Here is a 12,023-nt window from a genome sequence, read left to right as displayed (position 1 = left end):
CTTTTGGGAGCCCCGGTATTGTTTGTAAAGAATAAGGATGATTCGCTGCAGCCCTTTGTGGACTATCGTGAGCTCAACAGAGTCACCATCAAGAACCGATATCCGCTTCCCCGTATTGATGATCTGTTCGATCAGTTGCAGGGTGCATAGTATTTTTCCAAGATAGACTTGCACTTCGGTTACCATCAGATTCGAGTCCGAGAGGAGGACATTCTGAAGATGGCTTTTTGGACATGCTATGGTCACTTCGAGTTTCTGGACATGTTGTTTGGACTGACCAATGTGTCCGCCGTATTCATGCAGCTGATGAACGAGGTCTTCCGGTCTTTCCTCAATCAGTTCGTGGTGGTATTCATTGATGATATTCTTGTATATTCGAGGACCCGGGAGGACCATGTTGAACACTTGCAAATTGTACTAGAGACCCTCCGTGCCCACTAGCTGTATACGAAGCTGGAGAAGTGCGAGTTTTGGCAGGAGGAGGTGAAGTTCCTCGATCATGTTGTGACGAGGAAGGGTGTTGCTACTGGACCCCTTGAAGATTGATGTAGTGCGTCAGTGGGGCCAGCCCATAAACGCGTCCAAGATCTGTAATTTCCTTGGTCTAGTAGGATATTACTGACGGTTTATCAAGGGTTTCTCCCGTATTGCAGCACTGCTGACCTGGTTGACGCGGAAGGGCGTTAAGTTCGTCTTGAGTGGTGCTTGCGAGGAGGCATTTACGGAGTTGAAGGACTACCTCACGTCTGCTCCTATTCTCACTCTTCCTGATGGGAGTGAAGGTTTTGTTATTTTCACCGAGGCCTCTAGAGTTGACTTAGGTGCTATACTGATCCAGCACGGGAAGCTAGTGGCGTATGCCTCGTGCTAGCTTAAGGTCCATGAACTAAACTACCTCACCCATTATTTGGAGCTTGCAGCGGTCGTCTTCGCACTAAAGGTGTGGAGGCATTATCTTTATAGGGTTAGGTTCGAGCTCTTCTCGGATCATAAGTGCTTGAAGTATTTATTTTTACAGTCGGAGTTGAACCTACGTCAAAGGCGATGGATGGAGATATTGAAGGACTATGATTTCGGCCTTCAGTACCACCCGGGCAAGGCAAATGTGGTGGTAGACACGCTCAGCCGTCAGCCACGAGGCCTAGTGGCATAGATGATGGTGCGTGAGTGGCATATGCACGAGGATGTTTTAGAGTATGACTTTGAGTTCAGTTTATAGTCTTCCATTGTTCAGCTTTTGAGCTTGTCGATTCAACCCTCTTTGGTAGCTAGGGTGATCGAAGCTCAGCAGACAGATGAGTCACTTCAGGAGTACTGAGCAAAGGCCGCGTCCGTGGGGCAATCAGATTGACAGATTGGTTCCAATGGTAGATTACGCTTCAGAGGCCGATTATGTGTCCCAGACATGTTAGAGTTGCGTCATGATCTGATGACCAAGGCACACTGATCGAGACTTACTATTCACCTGGGCTCCACGAAGATGTATCATGATATGAGGAGGTAGTATTTTTGGCAGGGGATGAAGCACCAAATTGCTAGTTTTGTGGCCAAGTGTGACACATGCCAGTATGTCAAGGCCGATCATCAGATACCCCCTGTTCCCTTACAGTGGTTAAGCATTCCAGAGTGGAAGTGAGAGCATGTATCGATGGACTTCATCGCAGGTTTGCCGAGCACTCAGCGCGGTCATGATACCATCTGGGTTATCGTGATCGTTTGACAAAATAGGCTCATTTCATTCCAGTGCGTGCTTCCTGCTCTATGGATTGGCTTGCAAAGGTGTTCATTGAGGAGATAGTGAGAACGCACGGCGTCCCAGTTTCAATCGTTTCAGACCGAGACTCCAGATTTACGTCTCAGTTTTGGAGGGGTTTTCGACAGGCGCTCGGGGTCACTTTATGTCTCAGCACCGCTTATCATCCATATACAGATGGGCATACCGAAAGGGTCAATCAGATCCTTGAGGATATGCTTAGAGCTTGTGTGATCGACTTTGCGGGGAGTTGAGATGAGCATATGCGCCTTGCCGAGTTCGCGTACAACAACAGCTATCAGGTGACTATCGGCATGACTCTTTTTGAGGCACTTTATGACATACCGTGCAGATCTCCTAGTTGTTGGACCAAGGTAGGAGAGCGTCGTCTCTTAGGTCCCGAGCTTGTGGGGCAGACGTCAGAGGCTATCGATGTTATTAGGCAGAGGATGCGCACAGCTCAGAGCTGACAAAAGAGTTTTGCTGGTCGTTAGCGTCGACCCTCGAGTTCGCAATCGGGGACATGTATATCTCAAGGTCTCGCCTATGAGACCCGACCCGAATTCGCATGTGTGCATAGGTTTGTGTGAGTATGCATCTCGTTCATCTTGGTCTCGCGGTCCTACCGGTCAAACCAAGTGACCCGCGACCCTTGGATAGTGTTTGCGGTCATCCTTAAGTCCAATCATGTAGACATAACTCGAATCGAGCCGAAACCTGTGCCATCTTGTCCACTTCGTTGTTGTGATTCCGACGCCGCATCTTGTGTGTCCATCCGATGTATATATCATAAGTTGTGTGTATTTAATTTTTAGCCTTTGATCATGGTCATGTGGCCCACCTAGGGATAGTGTGCACGGATTTTTAGGTAGTCCCATCTCTTGGCACTATTTCTAATACACACTACACACAGACACACTACCTAATTCCTATTCTTACACCACCTACCTCTAAACACTACCCACAAGCCTAGAAAACCTACTAACCATATAACTTTGGTTGTATCTCCCTATTGCAATCATCATTCTTCTCTAACCAAGGCAAGAGAGAAATGATTACTTAGCTTAAAAGAGGTTTCTCTTTCTTTCCCTCTCATTTCTCTCTTTCTCTTCTCTTCTTCCCTAGCAACTTCCCTCCATTATTCCAGCCCATCTTCCCTCCATTCCAGCCCCATTTCCCCTCTAATCCTCTAAATCTAACCATCTAAATCCAATCTCACCCATTGATATGGATCCCTTGGTGCACTAGGAGCTAGGAGATCCAAGTTTGGAGAAATCTAAGGTGGGTGTACTCATAGGATTTAGGATTTTTATTTCCATGTTCTTAGATCTCTTTTTGTTATATGGGAAGTGTATGATCCACCAATCAATGGTGGAGATCCTACATAATCCCTTAGATGTGGCCAAAGGGCCTATTTGATGCATGCATGCCTATGCATGGGGTTTTCCCTCTCTAGGCCCCCATCATGGAGGATTATTTAGATTTCATGGCATAATAGGTCATCTAGACCTTAAAATCATGACTAAGATGGCATCCCAACCATTGATCTTGAATCCAGGACATTCATGTGGTGGATCTTTGTTGTAACATATGAATAGAAGGAATGTATGGTGTGATTGATGAAGGGGAGGGCCTCAATGTGGTAGAGCCCCTCCACTTGTGGCCAATTCTTTATTTTTCCTTTATGATAGAATTATGATCTTACATATGTGGCCCACCTTGTAGGCTAACAAGAATCCAGACCAACCATGGAGCTTGGACGCCCATAGCGGTCCATCCTTAGATATGTGGCCCCATGATCCACCTAAATGGGACACATGCAAGGGGTACTTGAGGAAGGGGAAGGTCTGGACATTTGTGGGACCCACTGGGGTGGTCCACCACACAAATTCCTGGGGTTAAATTCCCTAGCAAATAATGTTTATATATTAATTCTTTCAATTACATGTTGCTGTCTAAATCTGTCTGGACAGATTTTTGGGCCAACTTGAGGCCAGGATTTGGGTCTTTTGGTGGTAAATTGTATATCAAGTGAAATATAATTTTTAAAGATGTGTATCCCACCTATAAGCATGCCAAATTCCAACCCCAATTGGCCTCATTTGGGTGCCCAGAAGGGTGGGCCAATATGGGTACTTGCTGAGTTTTCTGCTGTAATTCCAGCAAGGTTGTAATTTGGAAATGTAAAATTATAAAATAGTTTCTGATCAGGTGGGTCACTTTGGTAGACCCCACATTGTAGTACATATATGAGATAAGGTTTAAATTTATTTTTCCCAATTTTTGGATATCCAGGGCCCACCCCATTGGGTGCTCAATCATGATCTATCCATAATTCTGTACTTAGCAAAATTTCTGGACAGATTGTAATTCTGAATTTAAATAAAGTACTTCTAATTATCCAAAAATCATGAAAATTTATATAAAGGTGGTCCACCTATGGTAGGACCCACCTATAAAATTTAGGGTCAACGGACCCCTGTGCACACCGTGCCAAGGGCTGGACCGGCCCACCACGTCAGGACGTCCAGATTAACCAGATTTTCTAGATAGTCTGTTTTATTTAAATTAATTAAAATACTTTTAACCATTCAAAAATTGTAAAATTTTGTGGAGGTGTGTCCCACCCATAGACGGACCATCTTAAAAATTTTTCGGGCCATTGGGCACCTTTAATACCCGTAGTACGACCTGGAGTGGCCCATCAGGCAGGGACACCTAGGCTGGGGCGTCCAGCCTTGGCTGGCCCTCCAGCGTACCTTATGAGCCCACCTAAATGTGTTGTATATCCCACCATCCATTCATGTGAGGTCTTTAGGCGACATGACCATCCTCCCCTCTGGTAGCCACTAATTAGGTCCCATGGGATGAGTTTTTTCTGGCCAAATACCCGGGCCCATAAAGCTGCCTACATATGGGATATCTCTGTCTTGGGCTGCTACTGGGCCTGCATTCCAATGGCATGGCCCACTTGAAGTGAGTGTCGTATATCCCCTTCTCATCTGGTGGGACCCACAATGATGTGTGTGGGCCATCAGGGATTAAATATACTATAAAACAATTTTATTGTTGCGTTCCAACCAACTAAGAAAATGGGTGGGCTAGGATTTGGCAATGGGCCCAATACTGCTACCCATAAGAATTATTCTAGGGCAGCATGGCCCACCAGATTTGAGGATGGATTAATCTGTTATTTTGCCATTTTTCCTTCAGTATTTTTGGGTTTAATAAGGGCCCATCTGAGGCCCACTCAAGTTGGGTTTTTATTAGAATGTTGTATGTGGTTAATTGACTAGTTCTTTAGGCCTTTTTGGACTAGAACCTTCTAAGTAGGACCAATGACCTTTGGGCCTATACTCTCCTACCTATTGTGATGGGTTAGGGGCTATATACAAGTAGTTGGGTCCTTGGCTGCCCACTAAATTAACCCTATACTTGGGCTAAAAAGTGAGGCCCAACTCACTTATGTTAAATGTGAAATTTGCCTATATGGATGAACTACTGGGCTGCCCATGAAGACCACCACAATATATGGATTTACAACCCTCATGGTTAGGCCTAAACCTTGCTTAAGGGCCCACCATATTGCCTATGAGTTGGGCTTTATGTATAGCCCATTAGGCCATAGATTACTTGGGCCTAAACCTTACTTTTTATGCATGGTGGGCTACCTTTTGGGACCTAGTTGAGGTTAGATGTCCTCCTTGGTGGCCATAAGGTAGGCCTATAGGGCCCCTATAGGTGGTTGAAGGCCAACCTTGGACTTGGCTAGGACCGTTTCCTCCATTAAGGCCTTATAACTCTCTTAGCTCGTGGGTCACCCAAAAGTGTTGGGCCCCCACTAGAGGACTTCACTCCTCCTTAGAATACTCGTCTATATATCTAGACCTTGTCCCTCCTTAGGAAGGAGGAATATATTCTACAGGCAACTCACTTATATCATCGTGACCCATATGCATCATCTGTGTGTATTGATTGCATTGTGTGGTGGTCATAGAGGGATGAAGTTTCTCCCCTTGTGCATATTGGGTGCATGAAGCTGGTGCATGATCTGTATGTGTGACTCATGCATTGACATCGCATTTCATAATGATACCGCCCTTGCTTCATCAGGGCCTTGCCACCACAGGGATATTCATGGATGGCCATATGTGTGGACATCGGAAATGATACTTGAGCATACTGGGTGCATAGGATGCCCATGGGTGAAATTTTCAAAACTTCTATGGTACCAAGGATATACTCTAACGCAGTGACCAGGTGGAAACAGGAGCGCACGAGGGCATTATACCTTTAGGCCACGACTACCACTGTCGTGTGGTCGATTGGATAGGGATGTGGCCTTATCCGCCTATGAGGGAGAGCATTATTAGGCTGAGTCTGACCAGATCATGAAATGGGTTCGCTGCCGTCGAGCCTTGTTGGTGATTGGTTGTCCACAGGCAGGTAGTGAGGTCTCTTATGCTCATTTGACTGTGCGGGTCTGTAGAGCGGCAGTCATTCCATAGTGTAATGGACCCTGGTGATTTCCTTATGATTGGAAATGTACTTGATATGTGGATTGGTTATGAGCACTAGCATTACTTTGCATCGCATTCGCACCGGCTGCATAAGCCATTTCATGCATTGCCTTAGTATGGCGCCCGGTACTCATTGCATCGTATCATGATAAGCCTTGGTAAGGCTAGTGATATTGTCATTGAGCATGTTTCTCTTCTTTTTCCTCCTTCCATTCTTCTGTGCACTATTTTCACACACTTTCACTACCGTCTAAGCTTCTATAAGCTTATGTATGATTGATGCGTGCAGGTGATCCTGGGTGGGTGTCGTAGCGGTAGAGCTTGGAGTAGAGTTGAACTTAAGGACTCCAGTGTTGCTGATTTTTCTCTCCTTTTCTATTATCTCATGTATGTCCTTTTGGACCTTATAAAAGCTTGTAAAAGTTTAAATTCTTAGTGGATTTTGTGGTGTGTGCCTTGTTATTCTCAAATATACTTGTTGTGATCTTGGGTATGCTCGTATTGGAAATGATTATATTGTTATGAAAATCCTCCTTGTAAGATCCTAGTATCGGAACCTGCCTTAGGTGCCAAGAATGGGGTACTATGGAGGCTGTTGTGGTCAGAACCGGCCATCGGGTTCCTTGTGAGTCTGATTACCGAGTCTGGGGTGTGACAGGTATTGTTGTGTGTAGAGTAGGTATATGATTCCATTCTATGAAATTTGGTGGCATATTTTATTTACTGTTGGATTTGACCATGATCAAGTAATCTCTTTCAGTTTATTTTAATGTTCATTGGGTGAAATAGCTTTCCATCATTTGATAAAGAATGGAAAAGGTTCCAAAGTCATTCATGGAAGTACATGTAAAACTATTAGCATTATGAGGATTAAATCGATTGTTGGGAAGGTGTGTGCTTTCTATGTGGAATCTCAGAATAGATGATCTTCAATTTTTCATTTTTCCAATTCATAGTGTCGATTTCTTTGCATTCTCTGCAATTGACAATGTATAATTTTACATCACAAATGTTGAATGAACATCTGGCTTGGGGAAGGTGGATGAGTTACATCCTGACTTGATAGTAGACCCTCTTGGAATCTTGCATCCTGCAAACAAATTAACTCATCAACTTCCATTGGTAAAACTTCAGCCTGTTGCCACTTCCCTTGAACCACCCAATTATTTTGCACAGGTCGTGACAATGTGTTTGTTACAGGTCAGTGCATACTCATCCTTTGCAAGGATGGTGGGAGTTGGAATTGGTTTGGAGAAACAAAGAAGGAGAATGGATCCCATGAGTAATGAACCGTAGTTCACAAACTACACTGGAGATTTCATTAGCACAGTTGATTACATATTTTACACAGGTAAATTTCCTTGTTGCAAGATGACTTTTCCTGAGCTTTCTTTCCCTTTCTCTTGCCTTTAATTTCTATATTTTGTCATTTTTTATTTATATATATGGTTCAGATATTGATAAAAACTTCTACTAGTTGGAGCTTTGTGATCCAACACATATGGTGAGCACTGAAAGTTCAGCAAAGCCAGCGAGTTTACCGTGAATGATGGTCACAATTCAATTAAAATTTAGCACGTGTGTAGAGAACAATTCAATGGGAAAAAATATGATCTTGGATGATTCAAAGTCAACATGGTATTATCTATGGATTAGTAGAAAAAAAAATTAAACAACTTAGGATCTAGGTTGGGATAATTTCACCAAGCTCTAATTTGAATTTGGGAGATAAATTTTACATATAAGATAAATTCATCCAGTGACTCAAAATTTGATTCTGAAAGACAAATTTCAGCAGTAAGAAAAATCCAGCAGTATAGAAATCTTTTTTGAAAAATTGATGAAAAAACATCAATATATAAACATAAAAAAGGCGTGTTGCTGGCCGAAAATGGAATAAGTTGAATTATATAGGGAGACAAATTCACCAAACAGCTGGCCAAAGCCTAGTTTAAATATCATATTCTAATAACCTGAAATTCAAGTTGGTGTTGAGAACATAGAATGAACCAGGTGCAACATGGTGGGTTCATTGGGTCAGTATTAAGGTGAAATTGGTGCAATTCTATGGTGGCCATTTGCAAATTAGGTGTGAGGAGACATCAAGAATCTTTAAGCAAGATTGTAGATGGATTCGAGTTTTTAAGTTTTTGAACCATGGATGAGCTGCTACTAAAATTTCTTGGAGTGCGTTTGGATGGGTCGCAAACTAAAACTTACATTAAAATGATGTCCTAACTACCCGACTGGTGGGCATCTAATGGGCAACTAGAATGAAAAATAGTCAATTGTTCGAATCAAACAAATCCATCTAATGGGCAACACTATTGCTGAAGCCAGGGCCATGCTGGATGGCATCTTAATCTATAGCGAGATGGGTTCACTACAAAAAATACATGTATTAGTGGTGCATTATAATATTTAGCTTTATTGGGGCCTCTGTAAATGCCAACTTCTCATATTGCAGGTTTTCTCAAAATTTTCTACAGCAACAGAACAACTGTTACCAACATCAACTGATAAACTTGTTGAGGGTCAAATATTGCATATCAGACCCAATTATTACCTGAATTTATGGACATGATACTATTTAATGCACCAGTTTAATCGTGTTTGTGATGCAAGGTGTATTTATGAGCATGGACTGAAAAAGGATGCTAAAAGCATGGATTTAACGTTCAGAATGCACCAAGGCAAGGGACGGACTCCAGGGGACAAAGATCCAAGAAATTACATGCCAGGGGTCCGAGAAAATTGAGAAACTGAAGCTCAAGTGGCCTGAAAGTCAGCCAGAATGCAAGATCACTGGGTTTCCATCATCTGTTTGGCTCGAAACTTTATACATGGCTCGAGGACCAAGAACTAACCGTACACGTCAAATTTCAGCCATTGGATCCTCGTGAAAGTGGCTGAACTAACAGATCAGTCCATAAAATCATGATTTAGGGCCCACCCGCTATCTAGATACGCTTTAACTTCGGCCCCCACGGCTCAAATGAAATGGGGAACAAGATGGATGGTGTGGATTTCTCATAATCATTGTACAGTGTACATAGTACACTTTTTGCACTAAGAGTGCATGGCAACAGGGACGTCTCTTCTTCAAAACAAACAGAACTCTGTTTCTGGTATGAACAGAGCCTGCGGATGATCTCAGTGGGCCATCATCATGGTCCAAATGCTCAATCTGAGCCGTCCATCATGCAGAGGGGTTCGATTTACCCAAACCCATGTTGATATTATATACCCATGCACCCATACATGCTGGTTTCAACGGTCACAAACGGACAGCCCTGCACTGATTGCAGCGTGATTACCACCTTGGCCGCATCCATAACATTCCAAAGCCGGACACATCTAGCTGAAATTTTGTTGTAAAGACAATTGACGCAGTGGATTTCGAAGATACCAAGTACGTGGACCCCACCAACTCTCATCAGAGCCTTCCGTTTCGGTCTCTGCTGCGGAAGCTTGAACAGGGACTTGCGGCCGATCTCTTTGGGCCAACACCGTGCATCAACGGTCAGATCTGAACCGTTTATGAGACTCAAACCGCTCCTCTCACTTAGGCCTAGGTGGATAGATTTCAGAATGCATCGGAGATCGGTTTTTGATCGTCCGAACGGAAGATAGACGGAGGAACTGTTTCAATTGATGGGCTGCACTAAACCTGAGAAAAAATACTCCTTCTCGACTGAAATTTCAAAAGGAATTCCATGGACAGGTCGGATTTCTCGTCTGACATCAATCCTGGGCCCACCGACTTCAACAGCGTAAGATTTACGCATTACGCACGGCCAGACGCAAACGACTTTCGTGGGCCATTGTGCGATCGTATTGATGGTCGGATCCATGATCTGGACCGTACATATGTTACAACAGGTGGCCATAACCCTAGCCAAGATATCAGAATCAAGAGATGAATTGATTTCGCGCCGGAATTCTTCTCCAGAAGGTGAGTAGTTTCGCATGGCTCTTTCGCACATTACTGGGCTGCGTAAGGGAACTTTCGCATGAAGTTCTTGGACTCGAGCCGACCTACAGAAGAGTATAAGAGGAGAAGCACATGAGGAGGCCAAGGATCGAAGTGAAGAAAGGAGAAAGGGGAGGGATCTAAGGCTTGGGGCTGGACGTCTACATAGAGAGTTTGTTTTTTTAAGTTTTAATTTTTTAATTTTTATTTATTTATTATTAGGTGAGAGATCAAGCCCGATCATGTTGGGCTAAACCTCTTAGCTAGGGCTAAGAGGTGAAGCTTGTAGCGTGATGGGAGAACTTGTTGCTTGTGCGTTTTGTTTAGATTGAAGGGGTTTTTGATTTAATTTTATTATGGGAATATTTTTAGTTTTTAATGGCCTGTTGTGACTGAAATTACAATGGGTTTGCAATGGCTTTGAGTATTTCTTTTTCCTTATTTTGATTATGACGTTAGGAAGCCCTGTTGTTCGCCATCGTCTCCTGGGCATGGTCGGATGTCGGTACCCTTCCTAACCTTCATAATCATCTGATTGGTTGGTAATTAGTTTAATTCTGTTGTTGACTTTGTCTCCTGGGCATGGTTTGGTGATGGAATCCATTCTAATTCATATACCTTTCACCTCTTGAAAACTATATCAAAGGAAGTCTAATTAATTTCTATGATTTCTGAAGCAGGCATAAGATCTCCCTGATCCCTACAAGTGGATCCTCTGAATCCCTAGTTTTTCTTCCTCTAAATTCCTTAAGTTTTACATTAATCTCTCACCATTATTCATCAATTTATATTTGATTTAGATTGCATCTTAGGCTAGTTCTATTTCTAGTTAGTTTCAGGAAACGTACAGTATCAGTCCTCGTGGATTCGACCTCGGTCTTACCGAGTTTATTACTACATCACAACCCTATACTTGGGGAGTGAACAAGTTTTTGGCGCTGTTATCGGACGGTTACGTTTTTCTGAAATTAATTAGTTTTAGAATTAGGTTGGGATTAGGATTTTACTAACTTTAGGTTAAAGGTTTTTATTTTATTTTATTTTTAGAAACTAACCTGTTTTCCTGTTTTGTAGGTTCCTGAAATAACTTCTAAATTGGTAATCCCTTTCTAACTCCTCTACTTTTTCTATTTTTAGAATTAGGGTTTGAATTTTAGAAATTTTCTAATTCTAGTATTTTCCTATTTTTTTTTAATTTTATTTTTTATTTTTTATTTTAGAAATAGTTTATTTTTGGAAACTTTCCTCTTTTGTTTTTAGAAATTTGGTTAGTTATTTCTTTTTTTTATTTTTTTTTTTGAGTTTCTTGCTAATTTTAGAAACTAACTCATCTTCCCTTTATTTTTAGAAATTTTCTAATTCTGGAACTTTCCTTTTTAGGAACTAACTTTCTATTTTTATTAACTTTCTAATTCTAACTCTTTTAGAATCTAACTTTGTTTCCTAATTTATTTTTAGAAATTTTCACTTGTAGACTTTTTGTTTAAAAACTAACATTACTTTAGAATTTTTAAATTTAGAAACTAATTTCTGTTGTTTTCTTTTGTAGGATCTTAATATAAGAATCTCTAGTCTGGTAACATCTTTCTAACTTCTCCTCTTACTTTATGTATTGTTGTAGGATTTTTCTTTTTTTCTAGGATTAGACTCAGAGTTAGGGTTCTACCATGGAAGCATGGGTACGTGCATATGCCGAGATGGATAAGAGATATTGGGGAATGCCTGAGGGTTGTGGAATTCAACGTATACCTCAAGATTCTTCTCCATCAAGAACAGA

General features: G+C 42.1%; 1 protein-coding gene across 1 annotated transcript in view; it reads left to right on the top strand.

Annotated features, from left to right (window-relative positions):
• Positions 1-12,023, top strand: part of LOC131238890 (uncharacterized) — a 35,018-nt gene that overhangs the window by 12,083 nt on the left and 10,912 nt on the right. Inside the window, exons 2-3 of the mRNA XM_058236479.1 lie at positions 7,312-7,395; positions 7,474-7,624. The gene's annotated coding sequence lies outside the window, so the exon portion shown is untranslated. The remainder of the gene's footprint in view (positions 1-7,311; positions 7,396-7,473; positions 7,625-12,023) is intronic.

Source organism: Magnolia sinica, chromosome 3 (assembly GCF_029962835.1).
Source record: "Magnolia sinica isolate HGM2019 chromosome 3, MsV1, whole genome shotgun sequence".
Taxonomy (NCBI): Eukaryota; Viridiplantae; Streptophyta; class Magnoliopsida; order Magnoliales; family Magnoliaceae; genus Magnolia; species Magnolia sinica.
The sequence above is the reverse complement of the archived record's forward strand: the minus strand, read 5'-3'. Positions and strand labels throughout refer to the sequence as shown.